Raw genomic sequence first — 21,959 nt, forward strand, 5'->3', positions numbered from 1 at the left:
CCTAATGGTTCCTAACGTTGTTAGCTTTTTGACTACTGCTAAGCATTGAGCAGATGATTTTAGAGAACTATCCAGTGACTCCAAGATCTCTTTCTTAAGTGGTAACAACTAATTTAGAACCCATGTTTTCGTATATGTAGTTGAGATCATGTTTTCATATGTGCATTACTTTGCATTTATAACACTGACTTGCATCTGCCATTTTGTTGCCTAGTCACCCAGTTTTGAGAGATCCCTTTGTAGCCCTTCACAGTCATCTTTGAACTTAACTATCTTAAGGAATTTTGTATCATTTGCAAACTTTGCCACTTTACTGTTTACCCCCTTTTTGCAGATCATTTATGAATATGTTGAACAGCACTGGTCCCAGTACAAATCCCTGTGGGACCCTGCTATTTCTCTCCAATGTGAAAGCTGGCCATTTGTCCCTACCTTTTGTTTCGTATCTTCTAACCAGTTATTGACCTATGAGATGACCTTCCCCCTTATCCCAGGACTGCTTATTTTGCTTAAGAGTCTTTGGTGAGGGACCCTGTCAAAGGCTTTCTGCAAGTTCAAGTACACTATATCCACTGGATCATCCTTGTCCACATGTTTGGTGACACCCTCGAGAATTCTAATAGATTGGTGTGGCACAATTTCCCTTTACAAAAGCCATGTTGACTCTTTCCCAACAAATTGTGTTCATCTATGAGTGTGATAATTCTGTTCTTTACTATAGCTTCAACCAATTTGCTTGGTACTGAAGTTAGGCTTACTGGCCTGTAATTGTCAGGATTACCTCTGGAGCCTTTTTTTAAAATTGGCATTACATTAGCTATCCTTCAGTCATCTAATAAAGAGGGTAATTTAAGGGATAGTTACATACCATAGTTAGTAGTACTGCAATTTCATATTTGAGTTCCTTCAGAACTCGGGGGTAAATGACATCTGGTTCTGGTGACTTGTTACTGTTTAATTTATCAATTTGTTCCATAACCTCCTCTACTGACATCTCAATCTGGAACAGATCCTCAGATTTGTCACCTAAAAAGAATGGATCAGGTGTGGGAATCTCCCATCCTCTGCAGTGAAGACTGATACAAAGAATTCAATTAGCTGCTCCGCAGTGGCCTTGTCTTCCTTGGGTGCTCCTGTAGCATCTCAATCATCCAATGGCTTCACTGATTATTTGGCAGGTTTCCCATTTCTGATGCATTTAAAAAATTTGTTGCTGTTAGTTTGCGTGTCTTTTGCTAGTTGTTCTTCGAAGTCTTTTTTGGCCTGCCAAATTAAACTTTTTCACTTGACTTGCCAGAGTTTATGCTCCTTTCTATTTTCCCCAGTAGGATTTGGCTTACAATTTTTAAAGGATGTCTTTTTGCTTCTAACTGCCTCTTTTACTCTGTTTTTAACCATGGTGGCATTTTTTCCCCTCTTACGATTTTTTTAAATTTTGGGTTTACATTTAAATTGAGTCTCTATTACGGTGCTTTAAAAAAGTTTCCCTGCAGCTTGCAAGTATTTCACCCAGAAAGTGGTCAGGAAGTGTGCAAACATAGGGTCTGGTCCAATGTCCATTGAAGCCAACAAAAAGACTCCCACTGATTTCTCTAGATCAGGCCCATACAGCTCTATTTTCCAGGTACTTAAGAGTTTAGCTTAAATCAGTGAAACCAAGGAAATTCAGAGCTAAAGCTGGCACGCTGTCCTCACCTTACCCTGTTGTGTCTAGGTAAGAGGATTTCAGAACAGTGGATGATCTTCATACCATATGTGCTGCCATCCCTTGGACAACAGCATCTGACAAAGGTAGAGACAATGTCAGTCTTTCCTCTTCTAAATGTCTTTGCTTTGCTTGGTTTACTCTGAGTGTAGAACTCACCTATTTAGAAATAATCCTTACCTTTATTACTAGCTTTAGGCTCTGATCCCCTGAACAATTATGCACACGCTTAAATAGGCCTGTGTTATGCAGTCCAACTAATCCCTCCAACAAGCTGGCAAATGAGAGAAAGTCTCCTCATAACTAGATCTGGACAAACAAATGATTTTTTGGTTCAGTGGCCAAACAAGAAAAAAAAAAAAGTTTCAAGTGAAACAAAATCTTTTAGTTTGGAGGGTTTTTTTGTTGTTGTTGTTTTTACCAGGCCCACCATCATTCCCCTTTTCTCCCTCTCTTTTTTGTTAAATCTAGATGAATTTAAAAACAAAAAAGTTGAAAAGTTTCATTTTTAAAATGTTGAAATGAAATGTTTTGACTTTTTCAGAATATCCCTCCTCCTCACCCCCACTTTAATTTTGCCAAAATTGTTCACGGAATTGGAGGACATTTTAGGTTGATCCAAAAATTCTTCTGCAACTAATCTATGTACTGATTTTTTTTTGCCCAGCTCTACTCATAACCATGGTCTCTACCTAGCAGCAAGACATCTATTTTCAAAGGGAGCACAATGGGACAGCCTCACAGCACAGAATACAAGGTTTTGACAATTCTTTCCCAACTTTTTTAGGTTTGTTCCCCAACCAAGAATCTACACTCACTCAGTCAAATTTTCTGAAACAAAGAAAGAAAAGAAATAAGCTAAATACATGAAACAGTCACACTTTCTATTAAGGTTTCATTTATCTAGGGCTTTTAAAGAGTTAATAAATCATCAGCTGTCATAATTTACAGACATGAACAGTGTGTGTTACAGACTGCTATAAGCACATCAGTAGAAGGTATCATAGATATTATAAACCACGGTGATCAGCAATCTTTTGGAGTATAACAACTGACTAACCATTTATTAAAACATCTATTAACCATGCACTAAGAAACTATTTATAAATGGAACCATAATACAAAGCGTGAGCCATAAGGAACAGATGTGTACGTTAGCATGCCTCTGTTCTGATGCTGGTAATATGGTTCACATTATTAACTGTAAATGTCTTGCTCCGTGTACTATTTTTGGTTTACTTTTTCTTTAATTTTTTTAAAAAATAAAGACTTAAAAAAAATCAATTCAAAAATCCCAGCACGATTTTCTCTCTTAGAAAAATTTTCTCTCAGGTTTCATTGCTTCCGACACAGTGGCTTGTATCATATACTGCCTGATTCCTTCCTAAGGTTCTTCGGGAGAGCCCTATAGCTTTCCCACGACTGATTTTACTACTTACCATGCAAAATCCCATCAAAAGCATGGGGATTTTGTTCAGACTAAATGTAGGTTTTTGTTTGGTTTTAAATTGGGCTTTATAGCCCTGGTCCTAAAAACACGTGCTTATCTTTACACATGTGAGTAATCTCTCTAAAGTCAACGGGCTACTCAAATGCTTAAAGTTAAGCAGGCGCCTAAGTGTTTGTAGGATCTGGGCCTTAAATTGAAATACAGGTATTTCATACTGGAAAATGAAAGTACCCTTTAGATGAACAAGTACAAAAGCCTCCAAAACCTATCCTAAATAGTTTGGTTGCTTTATGCTATAATATTTAATCATGTTTGTAAAGGGCTGTTCTCACTCCCAGTGAATCATTTCACAGTATATTTTCCAACCTATATTAAACCTCCAGCAAGGATTTTAAAAAAACCACATAAATTTACCTATTAAATTTTAAATTGGATTTGGTTTTTTCCCCACCTCCTTTCCCCTGTGTCTACTTCATTTGATAAGGAGATAGGGATTGTGGGTGCTTCTCTAACAGCATACAGGGCAGAAGTCCTTAGAGCAGAACCAGCTGGCAGACAGACAGAATTAGAGCTTTTTAAGTGGCAAGTTATTCTACACTAGCTCCTCCACCAAGGAGCTAGATAAGTGGGGAGCAAGAAGCTAGCAGGGCATATCAGGTATGGCTGAGTGGATATTCTGTGGAACAAAAGTACAGAGAGCAGAGTAGAGCTGCAGGAGTCTGCTTGCTAAGTAATGCACAATGACCACTTTAAGTCCTGCTGTATCTCTAGCCACCTTTGTCGCCCTTCTCTGGATTCTTGCAGTTAGGAAATACGACAAGATCATTGTCCTGCAATCCCTTCCTCAAGCAACAATCCAGCCAAAGTTAATGGGAATTTTGCCTGAACGAGGAGGAGTCTGTAGCTGCATACTTTAGAATATTACAAACAGTGCTCAGAACTGCCTGCAAAAATGCAGAAATGGGTAAAATAGGTTTTCATTTAAAATCCTAAACCTTGTTATTCTACCTCGATCAGTTAATCTGTAGACCTCATCCTTTTGCAAAGAGGATGGAAGGGGAAGGAGGGGTAATTTACCATCTCTAAGTCCCATACAGACCAAACAGGTTTTGTGAGAGGGAACTATGCAGGGGCTGGGAAAGGGGAAATAAAATTCAGCCTCCAGGCCATGGGCAGAGCAAGGAGCAGCCACACAGATGCTCCATGGCTGCTGACCCAAACCCATGAATAGGAGCTAGAGTAAGGGCTGCTAACCTTGTGCATCCCTCTGTGTGTGAGTTTCGCTGACACTGGGTCCACTAGTAATGACTTTCCAGGCTTATAGAGAGCCCAGTTCTGCTGGGTATAGAGAATGTGGAGTCCCACTGCATGCACACATCACAACTGTCTATCCCCATGCCACAGAACTGTGGCCCATAGACTTTATTGGGTGAAGTATCCCATTGACTTCACTGGCACTACTCACATAAGTAAAGTTACCCATTGTGACCCAGGGAGCCCCCAGTGCCAACTAAAAGAAGGCAAACCGTACCATATCTCACATTAGGCCTGACATACTAATTGCCCCAACTCACTGTTGTCATAATCTACAAGCTGTCATGCAAGGTACCATATGCAAACTGTGACACACTGGCTATTCATATTATTGTGTGATGTATAAAGAACTATACACATGTGCGGGAAATATGTTCTTAAAAGGCATTTTGCAAGCTGTGCATAAGCCCAGGCTGTCCTAGACAAAGGAATGTTGTTTCACCTGTTTCCCTGTGTCTTCAATGTACATTGAGCCAGGTGATATCACAGAGGACAATGAAAAGTACATCTGCCTACAAGGTAAACAAAGCCATCAAGCTAAACAAGAGGGATGGGAAGACTGCTTAACAATCACAACAGCGGATGTAGCCTGCACCTCCAGGAAGCCTTCCTGGCTCTTGAAACAGACACAATGGACTTTGGGAAATTTAAGTGGAAGCAGAAAGCCATTTTGGCTTCTACCACCTGGGGAACACAAGAGTCCAGAACTCTTGTAATCTGAGAAAGGTGGATCCTTCAGCCGAGGAGGGTTGAAGTCTCTGCACACTGACTATAGGGGAGAAATCTGTTTAGACAAAGATTGTAACCTGATGAAGTTAAGTTTTAAGCATGAGAAAGTGTGTTGTGTTTTGTTTTACTTGTAACCATATCTTTGTCTTCTATTCTTACTTATGATCACTTAATCCTCTGTTCTTTGTTTAAAAACCATCTCCATGCTGTAGAAGATGTGGGTCTTCAGTTAACCTATCAGGCTGGTGTATGTTCTGTCTCTTTGTAGGCTGTGAGCTTAACCTCTGCCAGGATCCAGTGAGAGGGACTGGACACCACAGAAAGACTTCTCTGGGAACTCGGGAATTGGGGTGCACTGATTGTTATTTGCAACACAAGCTATGGACTGGCAGACTCCTGAAGATTTTGCTAGCAAGGTAGACAAGCTGGAGTATCAGGTAGGAGAAACATAGCTTAGCAGCAGCAAAGCTCTCTCTTGCCATGGCAGTGAGGTAACGCAACCGCTCACGGTTCTAGTTGACCTGAGCAAGACGTTACACTCATGTACTCAGCTGTTTGCATAACTGGGCCCTATTCACTGCATTGGGGGGGGGGCATGCTGTGACCCATAGACTACAGGGTGAATATCACCTAGAGTGTGTACTTTGTTTTATTTAAGCTACATTTTTTCCCCCTCACAGAGGAGGTAAATCCCAAGACGGCTTGACAAATTATTTAGACAGATTATTGGTGACAAATGAGAAAATTTTCTAGGTGCCCTTTAAAATACTTTGTGGAAAATGCAAAATCAGCTGAAATACGTTTAGCAATTACCTTCAAGCTGACAGTGCCTTTTGATGTACGAATCATTCTCAGGCTTCTTGGAATTCTGCCAAAGTGCGCCATTCACATTTTTCCTGTCTAAAGTAAAAGCATGGAAAACATTCACCTGCATTCGTATCATATCTGTGAAATAACAGGAAAGTCTATACAATAATATCAGAATGCAAATCAAAGAAGCCCAACAGTACACTGTAGCATCTGCTCAGAACATGGCCATGAATAAATGGCTTTGCCAAAGTGGATATTTGATGGATGGATTTTAGTGTGGCAGAGTACAATTGCATCTTCTATTGACATTGCCTGCAGCCTCATCTAACACTGTTTAAACATTTAAATTAGTTTTAATACTATAACCTCTGGTCTCAAGGCTTTGACATCAGCATTCTGTGGCTTTCCAGATATCTTTTTCTGGTCTAGGATATATATAAATATCATTTAGATTTATAATGTAATGAACTAGTTAGTGTGTATGAGTACCATTATTCCCTTCTGGATGGCATCAAAACTGCCCAAATGTGTGTCCTGGGCACTATACGCCTAACACAGATGCCACTTTAGCTCAAATGGGAAGGACTAGTGCTTTTGAAACAAGAAGATCAAACTTCTCTCCCCATGGTAAGCTTCCAAGTGGCCATGGTGTGCAGAATATTGATAGCCATGATGTTCCTAGATGGCCACAGTACAATTGTTACAATATACTGGGCCTCACCCTGCTATTCTCAGAGAACTTTCATTATGAAGGTATTAATTGGTTCCATGAAAATGACAGGAATCTGTTATAAATATGGAGCTGAATCCTATAGTCCAAATAACATTGCCTTTTAGGAAAGCTTTCCTTATGTAAGGCTGCAGAATCAAGTCCACTATGAGCATATATGTCCTAAAAAGGACATTCAATATGGGAAACTGTAGAACTTTTTGAAATGGGGATTATTTATGACACTGTTAAGCAATTGTGCATCCCTAATTCAGTCAGGATATAAAAAAAATCCTGAATACATAACTACAAATTTTCAAAGACTTCACACTGAAAATCAGCAATTGTAACCTTTACAAAATGAATACCTGTAGAAAATAATCACATTATTGTTTAAAAAGTTTAGCTGACAAAATAGCACCTGTAATATCACAGCTGATCAGATAGATAATGTCATTTAAGAACAATATGTAACAACTCCAGAAATTTTGCAAAAAATAAATTCCTTCAGTAGCAACTTTAATCATGACCCACAGCAGCCAAGCAAAAACTATTTATTTTTAATAAAGGGAAACAGGAAGAGATTAATTTGACTACATCAGTGGGGTTTCCATTCTTCATTTAAAAGGATAAAACAAATACTAAACATTCTGCATCTCTGTCTCACTCTGTCCAAAGGCCAGATTCTTTAAAATCTTCATTTGGTTTCTGCATTCATTTGGATTTTTTAGGGGGTTCTGTGAATAGATGTAAGCTGCAACCTATCCTGATCCAAAGGAAAGAGAAGAAGAATAGTAAGAGATCAACAGAACTACCTCAGGAACTCTTTAAAAACCTGAAAATCAAAAGGAATCTTACAAAAGGTGGAAATATGGTAAAATTACTAAGGGTGAGTATAAAAGAATAGCACAAACATGTAAGGAAAAAATGCATAAAATGAATTGCACCTAACATGGGATATAAAATGCAATAAGAAGAGGTTCTATAAATACATTTGGAGCAAGAGAAAGACAAAGGAAAGTGTAGGTCCATTACTTAGCAGGGAAAAGAAATCTAATAACAACAGATGACACCAAGAAGGCTGAGATGGTTAATGCCTATTTTGCTTCATTCTTCACTAAAAAGGTTAATTGTGACCAAATGCTTAACTCAATTAACATTAGTAAAAAGGCAAAGGAACACAAGTCAGAATAGGGAAAGAAGAGATTAAATAATATTTAGATAAGTTAGATGTATTCAAGATGGTAGCACCTGATGAAATTCATTCTTGATATATAAGGAACTAACTGAAGCAATCTCTGAACCATTAGTGATTATCTTTGAGAACTCGTAGAGGATAAGTGAGGTCCCAGCAGACTGGAGAAGGGCAAACATACAGTAGTTCCTATCTTTAAAAAGAGGAGCAAAGAGACTCAAGAAATTATAGACCAGTCATCCTAACTTCAATATCTGGAAAGATACTGGAACAAATTATTAAACAATCAATTTGTAAGCACCTATAGGATAAGAGGGTGATAAGTAGTAGCCAACATGGATTTGTCAAGGATAACTCACACCAGACTAACCTAATGTCCTTCTTTCATAGAGTTATTAACCTAATGGATGTAGGGAAGCAGCAAAGGGAATATATCTTAATTTTAGAAAGACTTTTGACATAGTCCCACATGACATTCTCATAAGCAAACTAGGGAAGAGTGGTTTAGATGTAACTACTGAGCAGGTGGATGCACAGCTGATAGAAAAAACACACTCAGGGCATATCTATACTATCGTGCTACATTGGCACAGCTGCGCCACGGCAGCACATCTGGTGAAGATGTGTTATGCTAATGGGTGAGTGCTCTCCCTTCGGCATAACTACTCCACTTCCGCAAGAGCTGGAAGCTGTGTTGTCAGGAGAGTGTCTCCTGCTGACAGTGTGGTGTGGACAGTGCTTTAAGTTGATGTTACTTACATCACTTGAAGAGTGTCATTTTCACACCCTTGAGCGACATAAGTTACATTGACTTAAGCAGTAGTGTAGACCAGCCCTCAAAGAGCACTTATCAATGGTTTGCTGTCATATTGGGAGGGTGGATCTAGTAGGGTCTGACAGAGGTCAGTCCTGGGTCTGGTACTATTCAATATTTCCATTAACGACTTGGATAATGGAATGGAGAGTATTTTTTATAAAATCTGCAGATGACACCAAGCTGGCAGGAGTTGCAAGCACTTTGGAAGATAGGACTAGAATTTAAAATGACCTTGATAAATTGAAGAATTTGTCTGAAATCAACAATATGAAATTCAATAAAGATAAGTGCAAAGTACTACCATTTAGGAAAGAAAAATCAAATGCACAACTGCAAAATGGGGAATAACTGGCAAGGCAGTCGTACTGCAGAAGAGGATCCAGGGGTATAGTGGATCACAAATTGAATACTAGTCAACAATGTAATGCAGTTTCAAAAAAAGGATAATATTCTGGGGTGTATTAACATGAGTGACATATGTAAGACAGAGGAGGTAATACCCTATTTGGCACTGGTGAGACCTCAGCTGGAGTACTGTGACCAGTTTTGGGTGCCACGCTTTAAGAAAGACATGGACAAATTGGAGAAACTTCAGAGAAGAGCAACAGAAGTGACAAAAGGGTTAAACCTGACCTAGAGGAGAGGTTAAAAAGACAGGATATGTTTAGTCTTGAGAAAAGAAGACTGAGGGTGGAGGGGACCTGATAAGTCTTCAAATATGTTAAGGGTCATTATAAAGAGGCTGGTGATCAATTGTTCTCCATGTCCTCCGAAGCCAGAACAAGTGGAAATCAGCTTAATCTGTAGCGAAGGAGATTTAGGTTAGATATGAGGAAAAACTTTCTAACTGTAAGGATAGTTAAGTACTGAAACAGATTACTGAGGGAGGCTGTGGGAATCCCTGCCACCAGAGGTTTTTATGAACAGGTTAGACCAGGGGTCGGCAACGTTTGGCACGCGGCTCGCCAGGGTAAGCACGCTGGCGGGCCGGGCCAGTTTTATTTACCTGCTGACGCGGCAGGTTCGGCCGATCGCGGCCCCCAGCACATCGCTCGCCCGCGCTGCTTCCCGACGCCCCCATTGGCCCGGGACGGCGAACCGCGGCCAGTGGGGGCCGCGATCGGCCGAACCTGCCACGTCAGCAGGTAAATAAAACTGGCCCGGCCCGCCAGGGTGCTTACCCTGGCGATCCGCGTGCCAAACGTTGCCGACCTCTGGGTTAGACTAACACCTGTCAGGGATGCAATGGGTACAGTGGAATCGCAGCATAGGCGCATTTAACTTAAGCGATTTTAACTATACGCGCTTGGCAAAACAAAACAAAAAAGAGAAAAATAACAATTTAAATACTGTACCTGTCGTGCGGGCGATTCCGCCCGCCATTCTACTCAATGAGCGTTTGACTATACGCGATTTTCACCTTACGCGCTGACTTCAGAACCTAACCCCCGCGTAAGATGCGACTCCCCTGTATACTTAATCCTGCCTCAGTGTGGGGGGGTTGTCATTCCAAGCTGACCCAGTGCTCCCCACTGGAGGCAGGTGTGGTGTTGCAGGCTAGCCCTCAGTGTGTGTGAGAAAAAAAATCCAGTATCACAAGTACAGACAGACTGTTAGACACTAAAGAGCACCCCCTTTTGGAGGGCCGCATTTGTTAACAGAAAAGCCAACGTGAAAAAAAAATTTCATCCCAACATTTTAGCTGGATGATGAGGTCACTCTTAGTCTATCTGTCCCCCACCTAAGTCTACTGCTCACCTCTATTCAGGTTCTTCCCTGGGGGTTCTCTTGGTTCTGGTCTTTGTCCCTGATGTTAGTTGTCTTGCCTCTGCCAGATTAAGATTCTTTTCTGGAGTCAGGGATTGGGGGAGGTCTATCCACTGGGAGTCTTTGCCACAGACAGTGGGTGTTACTTTTCAGCCTGGGGTTCCAGCCAGTGTCAAGGAGATCCCCAGCTTTCTTGAATGCCTGCCAACTGCAGTCCTCTGTTTATAAGGCTCCCCTCTGTAGGAGCACCTCTTATAGGCTCCCCATTCGGGTGGGTTCCCCAGAAAGTTCACCCTGTAGACTCTCTGCTCAGGCCCTCCTGGGAGCTGCCCTCCTCAGAAGCTTTCTGTCTCCCTTGGGAATTCTCCTTTAACTAAGCTTGGGTAACCGTTAGTAGGTCCAGGGGTTTGTTTACTCATCAGCCACTGGGGCAATCAGTTACCCCCAGTGGGCAGTCACAGGCAGACTGGGCCCTAACTCCCTGTAAAGGGCAGCTGCCTTGTGATGGGGATGGACTAGATGATCTCTTGAGCTCCCCTCCAGCCCTAATTTCTATGATTTTATTACATGCATTTTTCCTTTTTTGCAGGCGGGGGAGGGGCCTACAACATCATGAAAAGCAAAACTAAATCTTAACTAAATTTGACTCTGAGAAATTAGCACATACAGAAAATGGTTTAAAAAGTTACTAACCAAATGCTTCATTTTCAGACACGGACTTCTGGATGGATCTAAAAGAAATTAAAGAAATGTATCATTAGCTGCCATTTAGAGTTAACAAGTAAAATGAATTTATTCAAATACTGATATTTTCAGACTAATTCTTCAAAGCAGTGTTTATGGATTTAGCTGTGCCACTCCCACTGGTTTTAACTGGAGTTACTCAGCTTTCCTCATACACACTCCATAATGGAGCTTTGAAAGTTTATAGATATTTGTTTTGCAAACTGTTACTGTTGGAGTCTCTTTCTGTAATGGAGAAATGTTAATAGTATAGTTAAGGAGTCTGTCAAGAAGATAGGAAGTGATATTTTTCCTAGAGATTATCAGAATCATCCCGGAGTTGTAGGCCTTTAGACGCTTAAATTTGCTACCTTGCCAATGGACTGAACCAAAACCCTGGGTCTGAACAGAACTGACTTTAGGATGCCCAAAATCTGGGTCCAAATTTTGCACCTCAATCTCCTATCTATTTTTGTATACCTGTATTTGATATTAATATACCTACATACTGCGCTAATTCATTGCGCACATATCCATTTGCAGTCATTTTGCATTATTCATCATCATTAGAAGTGTATACCAAGTTCAACTTAAAAAATAAATCACTCTGAATCAATATGACGATAGCCTGTGAATTAATTTTCTCCATCCTGTCCACCTCCCCCATAATTAGTAATCTGTGAGCTGTACAATGTTCCACATAAAACATACAATTTCTGATCCATCTGTGGTGATATTATTTGAGTATCAAGATGGTTGAATTATTCATTATGAAATATTTATTGTAAAGTTAGCCTTTTTTAGGTTGAATTAATCAATTTTCTTCTTACTAAGGCCTGGTCTACACTAGGAGTTTATGTCGAATTTAGCACCGTTACATCGAATTAACTCTGCACCCGTCCACACCACGAAGCTATTTAGTTCGACATAGAGGTCTCTTAAATTCGACTTCTGTACTCCTCCCAAACGAGGGGAGTAGCGCTAAATTCGACATGGCCATGTCGAATTAGGCTAGGTGTGGATGGAAATCGATGGTAATAGCTCCGGGAGCTATCCCACAGTGCACCACTCTGTTGACGCTCTGGACAGCAGTCCGAGCTCGGATGCTCTGACCAGCCACACAGGAAAAGCCCCGGGAAAATTTGAATTCCTTTTCCTGTCTGGGCAGTTTGAATCTCATTTCCTGTTTGGACATCGTGGCGAGCTCAGCAGCACTGGCAACGATGCAGAGCTCTCCAGCAGAGATGGCCATGCAATCTCAGAATAGAAAGAGGGCCCCAGCATGGACTGATCGGGAAGTCTTGGATCTGATCGCTGTGTGGGGTGATGAGTCCGTGCTTTCCGAGCTGCGATCGAAAAAACGGAATGCAAAGATCTACGAGAAGATCTCTAAAGCCATGGCAGAGAGAGGATACAGCCGGGATGCAACGCAGTGCCGCGTGAAAATCAAGGAGCTGAGACAAGGCTACCAGAAGACCAAAGAGGCAAACGGACGCTCCGGATCCCAGCCCCAGACATCCCGTTTCTACGAGGCACTGCATTCCATCCTAGGTGCGGCCGCCACCACTACCCCACCACTGACCGTGGACTCTGAGGATGGGATATTGTCGACGGCCGCTTCCTCGGACATGTTAGCGGACGGGGAAGATGAGGAAGGAGATGAGGAGGACAAGGCAGTCGACAGCGCTTACAACGCTGATTTCCCCGACAGCCAGGATCTCTTCATCACCCTTACAGAGATCCCCTACCAACCGTCCCCAGGCGTTAACCCGGACACAGAATCAGGGGAAGGATCAGTCAGTAAGTGTTTTAAACACGTAAACATTTATTTTTAACAGAACAGGAATATTAACAATATTAACAATGGGTTTTTCATGATTAGTTTGCCCTAGACGCTTCATGTTTCAGTCCTTGGTAGTGCAACTGCTGAAAAAAAATCTAACAATGTCCGGTTTAGCATGATTGGTTTGCGTGGCGCTCTACTGTTTAGTCCCTGCCAGTGCAGCTACAGTAAAATCCGGTCTATATGTCCAGGGATAGAGCAGAAATCCTCCTGGGACATCTCCACGAAGCTGTCCTGGAGGTAATTGGAAAGCCTTTGCATCAGGTTCCTGGGGAGAGCGGCCTTATTGGGTCCTCCGTGGTACGAAACGTTTCCGCGCCAGGAGACAAGCAAGTACTCCGGGATCATTGCCTTGCAGAGCATGGCGGCATACGGCCCTGGTCTTTGCATGCTTTCCCAAAGCATCCTTTCTTTCTCCGTCTCTGAAATCTTCATCAGAGTGATGTCGCTCATGGTGACCTGCTTTGAATTAGGTAGGGGAATGTTAGTATTGGGACTGCTTGCCTGTTCCTTTACAGAACTGTAACCGGCGGTTTACAGCCACGCGGTGGAGGCGGGACAGGGCAGCATACAGGGATCTATCCCTGGGACAGCCGCGAGGGGGTGGGACAGGGGCAGAGTTCATGCTTGCCGGATTGCTGGCAGCAGGGACTGGCATTGCTTTGAACGTGAAAGGAGGCCAGTGCTATTATTAAAGTTTTAAGCAGCCACAAGTCTACGGCTTACCATGTCGGCCTGCTACACAAATTCCGCTGTCCTGCCCCGCTTCTCTGATCCACACTGCAAGACCCCAGGCACTGAATGCGAAGGCAGAAAATTCGACCTTGTCCTGAGTGCGCATGTGATAGGTGCTGTGCATGGTCTTGTTCACAGAGAAAGACTATGTTCTTTGTTCACAACTAAATTTATCTTTCTGAGGAATTCACTCCCTTTTTCCCATCCCACAGCTGCGACTGTCTCCCGACCTAGCCTGGCATCACACTCCCAGAGGCTAGCGCAGATTAGGCGTAGGAAGAAGAGGACACGGGAGGACATGTTCTCGGAACTTATGGGCTGCTCCCGAGCCCAGGCAGCCCAGCAGACCCAGTGGAGGGAGAACTTGTCCCAAATGCACCGATCACACATGGAACGGGAGGAGAGGTGGCGGCAGGAAGACCAGCAGGCGACTCAAACGCTGCTTGGACTAATGAGGGAGCAAACGGACACGCTCCGGCGCCTTGTGGATGTTCTGCAGGACCGGAGGCAGGAGGACAGAGCCCCGCTGCAGTCTATCTCTAACCGCCCTCCCCCGCCACAAAGTCCCATACCCCCCTCACCCAAAGTCCCAAGAAGGAGGGGCGGCAGAGTCTGTGAAAACTCTCACTCCACCCCTGCAGACTGCTCAAGTACCAGAAGGCTCTCATTCCCCAAAATTTGATAAGTCCTTTCCTTCCCGCCTCACCCAAGCCCCCGTCCCAGTTTCATCCCCCAGTTTCATGTGTAGTTGCTAATAAAAAATACGTTTCTGTTAATTACTGTTTCCATCATGTTCTTTTAGAGGAGAGTCTGTCTGAAGGGGGGGAAGGGGGTTGGTAATTGGACAGGACAGTCACCTTTACCAGGGTACAGAGGCGGGGGCAGGTTCAGCAGCAGGGCACACACACATTGCAGTCACTAGTTACCCTGGTCAGTCTGGGAGGTGGTTTTCATGTTCTGTGTGCGGGGGGCGCTATGTGACTTTGTGGCGGGGGAGGGCGGTTAGAGATCTTATGCAGCGGTCCTTATCCTGGATCACAGAGCCACGCAGCAGGGGATCTGTAACCGTCCTCCCCCTGCCACAAAATCACATAGCCCCCACACACAGAGTCCCAAACAGGAGGGGTGGCAGGCTCCGTTGAAACAACCAGTCCACCACTGCGGAGCCTGTCATTCCTGGAGTTTAGAAGCATCCTTTGCATCACTACACTACACCTGCTCCCCACCACAGTCTGCGTCCCAGGTTCAACACTTTACCGAGAAAACAGTAATAAAGAAAACGGTGTTCATTAACAAAATTCAAGTGATTTTATTTTTAAACGTGTGTTGGAAGGGGGGGAACGGAGTGAACGGGGTATGTAACTGGAGAGGATAGTGAACATTTACTGGGTAAAGAAACGGGGGCAGGTTCAGCTTCTCTGTAAACAAACTTAATAGTCACAGGTTACCCTGCTCACTCAGGAACCTAGCTTTCAAAGCCTCCCGGATGCACAGCGCATCCCGCTGGGCTCTTCTAATCGCCCGGCTGTCTGGCTGGGCGTAATCAGAAGCCAGGCTATTTGCCTCAACCTCCCACCCCGCCATAAAGGTCTCCCCCTTGCTCTCACACAGATTGTGGAGCACACAGCAAGCTGCAATAACAATGGGGATATTGGTTTCGGTGAGATCACAGCGAGTCAGTAAGCTTCTCCATCTCCCCTTGAGACGTCCAAAAGCACACTCCACCACCATTCTGCACTTGCTCAGCCGGTAGTTGAAGGGTTCTTTTTCAGTGTCCAGGGCGCCAGTATAGGGCTTCATGAGCCAGGGCATTAGCGGGTAGGCTGGGTCCCCGAGGATCACTGTAGGCATCTCCACATCCCCAAGAGTTATTTTGTGGTCTGGGAAGTAAATACCTTCCTGCAGCCGTCTAAACAGACCAGAGTTCCTGAAAACACGAGCGTCATGAACCTTGCCCGGCCATCCGACGTTGATGTTTGTAAAACGTCCCCTATGGTCCACCAGTGCTTGCAGCACCATTGAAAAGTAGCCCTTTCGGTTAATGTACTGGCTGGCCTGGTGCTCCGGTCCCAGGATAGGGATGTGAGTTCCATCTATAGCCCCACCGCAGTTTGGGAATCCCATCGCGGCGAAGCCATCTATGATGACCTGCACGTTTCCCAGGGTCACTACCTTTGAGAGCAGTAGCTCAACGATTGCGTTGTCTACTTGCATGACAACAACCCCCACGGTAGATTTGCCCACGCCAAAGTGGTTCACGACTGACCGGTAGCTGTCCGGCATTGCAAGCTTCCAGAGGGCTATGGCCACTCGCTTCTGGACACTCAGGGCTGCTCGCATCCGGGTGTCCTTGCGCTTCAGGGCAGGGGACAGCAACTCACAAAGTTCCATGAAAGTCCCCTTCCGCATGCGAAAGTTTCGCAGCCACTGTGATTCATCCCAGACCTGCAGCACTATGCGGTCCCACCAGTCCGTGCTTGTTTCCCGGGCCCAGAATCACCGTTCCACAACATCAACATGACCCATTGCCACCATGATGTCCTCGGCGCGGGGTCCCGTGCTTTGTGACAGGTCTGTGCCACTCTCAGACTTCAGGTCCTCACCGCGCTGCCGTAGCCTCCTCGCCCGATTTCTCAGCATCTGCCTCTGGGAAAGGTGGATGATAAGGTGCGAGGTGTTGACAACGGCCATAACTGCAGTGATGGTCGCAGCGGGCTCCATGCTCGCAGTGCTGTGGCGTCCGCGCTGTCACTGACCAGAAAAGTGCGCGAACTGATTTCCCGCCGGCACTTTCAGGCAGGGAGGGCGGGAGTGACGGTTGGATGACGACAGTTACCCAAAAGCACCCTTGACACATTTTTTCCCCAGAAGGCATTGGGGGCTCGACCCAGAATTCCAATGGGCAGCGGGAACTGGGGATAGCTGCCCACCATGCACCGCTTCCAATGTCGACGCTTGCCCCGTTAGTGTGGACTCACAAAGTCGAATTACTGTCCTTAGTGTGGACACACACGTTCGACTTTGTAATATCGATTCCACATATTCGATTTAAGTAAAATCGAACTACTCTCGTAGTGTAGACATACCCTTACTAATTATTTATAAGTATTGACCAAACTTCTGGACTTCCAGATTGCGAGTTGTTCACAAAGTTTTGACTTGGATCATTCACTGTTTTTTTTTTGTATTTTATTGTTGATCACCTGGGTCATGTGTTACTGATTCTATCCAGTGATATGAATTACTGAAAATTTTTAACCTTGTCCTAGTCTACATTTCAAAGTTTTACTATATGTCAGTTAGGGGTGTGTTGTTTTACTGCAATAGTTATACCAGTAAAAGCTCTATCATGGACACAGTTATACCAGTATCAAGGTGACTTACACACTGATATAGCTACTCCCTTTCCCATACACTATAATCTATATGGCATAAAGCACATTTATATCAGTATAACTGCACCCTTCCAAGAGGGTTGTACTACTTTAACTATACCAGTACAGTTAAAGTAGACAAGCCACATGGGAATAACGAAAATCACAAATGATGCAGTAGCAATATATGAACAATCATTCATGCTAAAGTTCATTACACTTTTGAAACTTGTGAATATTTTCACAAGGACCTGGTACTTATCAGAATACTGACCAACAACGAGTAAGACCTCACAAATCATAGCACACTTATAAATCAGTATTCTTAACATTTGACCAGATGTAGAGTAAGACCATTGGCCAACATCATGAAGTTTTCCCTTTGTCTTTGAACACTTTGGTATCTGAATTTCTCAACTATATTGGTTGGCAACACTTATTCTGAAGTTATTAATGTCTACATTTAAAAAAGCAAAACTAAACAAATAATTCATATGGAGTCCAGGGATTTTCATGTCTGTCACAGACAGACAGATGAGCTCTCCTTCAAACATGTCATTAGATGAGATTTCATTTGAAAGAGACCTCTCTAGCAATACAATAACCTGGATTCTTAAGCCAACAAAGAATTTTCAGTAAATTCCTCTACTACACTCCTCACTATATTTTTAGTACTTATTGGTCATTAGCCCAAATCAGAACATTGGCTCACATACAACATACTCAGACTATGCTGCTGTCACATAAATACTTTAGAAAATACAGTCTAGTTAATCCAAATCATTTTGCAAACTAATTTTTTATTTGGATTAAACACAACCAAAAACCCTTTCAGAAGATTATCTGGTCAATGGTACAAACATGCTAGAAACTGGGTTACCACTTAAATCTTTCAGAAAAACAGACATATGGTTCAAGCAAGCTCTGATTAACAAGGACTCACTGCACTTGATTTTGGATATCCTGGTTCCTTTATTTTTGATGGAAGGATTTGTGCATATGAACAAGCAATGGCGAAAGAGCTTTAGTAATGCATTTTGAGCTTGCGACTTGCTTTCCAACCTGCAGTACCTTTAGAACACTGATACACCATTAATAATACACATACAATTTATAATATAAATGACAAGCTAGAACTTGAAATGATCTCAACTTACTTTTTCTTTCTTGTCAGAGTGTTCTCAAAATCAGAAAATTCCTTTAAAAAGACAGAAAAGCTTCTGTGAAAATGAAGAATGTTTAGTCTACATATAATAGTCTTCGTACAATACATGTTATGAAAGGAGCTATCATATTCTTTTCCATTTGTGTTTATTACATACTAGTATATAAAATCTTAAATATTTTAGCTTAGGAAGTCACTGTACAATGGGCAAGATATGTAGTCAAAATCTAGGTGGCTTGGTTTTCAGGAGCTTGAACATATACACCTCCTACTGAATGTACAAGACTCCGAAATTAACACTTCCAAGCAGAACATCTCTGAAAACTCAGCCCGCATTACCCTTATCAGCAAGCAAATGCCATATTTGTTGAACAATGTGATTCCTAGAAATATGCTCCTAAAAAGTACAAAATAACCATATGTGTTAGGAGGATATAGTAATTGCCCATTGCAATAGAATGTGGCTCTAGAAGGGAGCAGAAAGATGCAAGCTGTGGTATCTTTGATTACATGCATGGAAAGTCAGTGCATGAAAGACAGCAAGAAACTCTGGGGGGTGAATCCTCACTCTAAGTCAGTTGGACCCACCCTGGTCTTCAAGTAAAGCTTAACTTCAGGAAAGGCCACAGAAGACAAGCTAGGATAGAACAGAATCTCTGATCACAATATTATTTTGATAACTCTTTATATAGAATATTGGAACAATAAATCAATGTCATGTCTGTTGATGCCTGTGCTGGAAGCACAAAATGAGGCAAAAATACCTGTGATGTACCCTATTTCTACTCGGCAGACAGTGATACATCCTAAAGAAGAAAAAGTAATATAAATATAACTATACAGCTGTTTCCTCCCATACTTTCATTTTATTTTATTTTATTTAACCTTCTTCATAAAATGGCATCTATGTTTTTATATTGTGATCAACACCATGGAATCTAAACATTTCATCCGTAACATTTAATATATAAACCTTCTGATGGGTTTTACTATGGGAGGCGGCAATCCAAATGTGGAATGTATGTATTAAATGTTTTGTTACACACTTTTCATGTCTCTTTTGAAAGGTGAGTTAAAAGAGAATACTTTTATATAGATTGCGTGGGATTGTTTTAGCTGGGGTAGAAGGTTCTATTAATGTCCTGGCATTTTGATTATTATATGTGCCATTTTTAAAGAATGTTTATGTATCTGGAGATTTGTTCACTGGTGCAATGCACAAATCAAAACAGTAAACAATGTTCAGTCTTTGCTTTGAAATACTGCATGCAATTTAAGATGAATATGTTGTGGATTAAAGCACATTTCATCTTGGGATGCTCATATGAGGCTGTTCAGTAGCGCTAAGAGAAATTGCTTCATTAAATTAGGCTCAGATCCTAACACACAGAAGTCCACATCACAAACCAGAATTAATTAACGCACTTTCAACTCAGGCAAGAGCTAGAATTTAACCAGATAAAAGATTACATTTTTAATGTTCCAAATTTGCTACTTCATCACAGTACCTATCAGGAATATAGATACTGTCTTCCACACAAAGTGCTATATGAAAGACTAGGGAGAGCTCACAGGTGTTAATTGTAATGCATTTATGGTGCTGTCTCTGATAGAGGTGTAGACAAAACTCTGAAAAAGATCTCAGTTTACTCCCCCCGTATATACAGTAAGTCCCGAGAGGTTGAAAGAGTAATGTATTCGAGAGATTCCTTTGGAAGCATGGTGCCAACAACTGCTGTAACATATCGATCCATTTTGATGTTTCAATAGTGTTCATAGAAAAAGAATTGTGTTCGGGTGTCAGAGATCTGAGGTCAATATTATTAAGGATAAAATGCCCCCCAAATCCTTAGCAGGTTTCTGCCTCAAGCTGAACTGCAGCTCTGCCTTTGCAGTCAACGGTCCTAAAAAGAACTTTGTAAACCAGAATCCACCTATTTGTTGTGACGTCAACGGAGAGATGATATTGACCTGAGACAGGCGAGACTGCTAATTCACGCGTTGGGGAAGTAAGGTAAGATTAATCCCAAATGAATATTTTGAGAACACTTGAAATTAGAACATTCCTTCATTCTCCACTGGCACTGAACATGAAAATGTAGGTAGAGATGTTTGCCTTATAATTTCAGATCTATGCTTCAACAACTGTTTATTTAAATCTACCTAGATGTTTATATGCAGTTACATGGTTTTGCAGGTATGTTCATTGGACATACTGCAACAGTGACTAAATATTAAAGTATGGACATCATCATCATCATCATGATGTTCCTATTACGCCTCTGGCGTTTAGGGCAGTGACGAAGCTCCTCCACTCCTGTCTGTTTCTGGCAAGTCTTTCAATGGTTCCCCAGCTGTGCCCCACGTTTTTCAGCTCGGCTTCCACAGCTCGTTGCCATGTTGTTTTCGGGAAGCCTCGTTTTCACTTGCCTTCAGGTGTCCATCTTATTGCTACTCTGTGATGGAATCAGTTTCCAACTGAAGCACATGACCGATCCATCTCCAATGCCTCCTGGCAATGATGGTGCTCAGATCCTCGTGGTTGCACTGTGTCAATAGATCTTGGTTTGAGATTGTTCTGGGCCAAAAGATATGGAGGATTTTTCTGAGGCAGGTTGTATGGAATGAAGAGAGTTTGGACATGTCATACTTTGTCATTCCCCAGCATTCTGCACTATAAAATAGTGTTGAAAATACGCAGCGCTGATAAATCTTGAGTTTGGTTTTGGTGTTGTATTTTGATGATTTCCAGACTGTATTTAAGCTCCTGAAGGTATTCCTGGCTTTATTGATTTTGTTCCGGATGTCCTGGCTTGTTCCATCGTCCTGGCTGATGGTGCTGCCCAAGTATGTGAATGTTTCTACATTGGTGAGAACATAATCCTCTATCCGTACTGGTGATGGTGAGGCAATATTAAAGGTCATGATATCTTATTGCAGTTGATTTTCAGTCCAATTTGCTGGCTGAATGCGTTGAGTTGAGTTGTTTTTTCTTGTATATGGTGTTGGGTATGTGATAGGAGAGCAACATCATTTGCGAAGTCCAGGTCTTCAAGGGATGAGAAGAGTGTCCATTTAATGCCTCTTGGCATGTCTTCTGTTGTATGCCGCATAGTCGATGGCAATGTTGAAGAGGATTGCAGACATGACACACCCCTGACGAACTCCTGTTTTGACTTCAAAACTGAGCTCACTGTGATCAACACTGCATCTAAAGTTGAAATAGAAGCTTTTGATGACGTTGATTATACAGAAAGGAATTCTATATGCCCGCAGAATGTGCCATAGGCTGGTTCTGTGAATGCTATGAAAAGCCTTCTCAAAGTCTATGAAATTTATGTAGAGTTGTCATTGCCATTCTAAGCACTGTTCTATTATGTTTTATAGAATGAAGATCTGGTCTATATATCCACGCCCTTTCCGAAAACCAGCTTGCTCTTTTCTGAGAACACTATCAACTGCCTCTTATATACGCTGGACTATGATCTTACACAATACTTTACTTGGCACCGACAAAAGTGTGATACCACGCCAGTTATTACAATCACTGAGAGTTCCTTTTTTTGGTATCTTCACTATAACCCCATTGATCCACTCATCTGGCACTTTTTCCCTTTCCCAGA

The sequence above is a fragment of the Emys orbicularis genome, chromosome 1 (assembly GCF_028017835.1).
Source record: "Emys orbicularis isolate rEmyOrb1 chromosome 1, rEmyOrb1.hap1, whole genome shotgun sequence".
In the NCBI taxonomy this organism is placed as follows: domain Eukaryota; kingdom Metazoa; phylum Chordata; order Testudines; family Emydidae; genus Emys; species Emys orbicularis.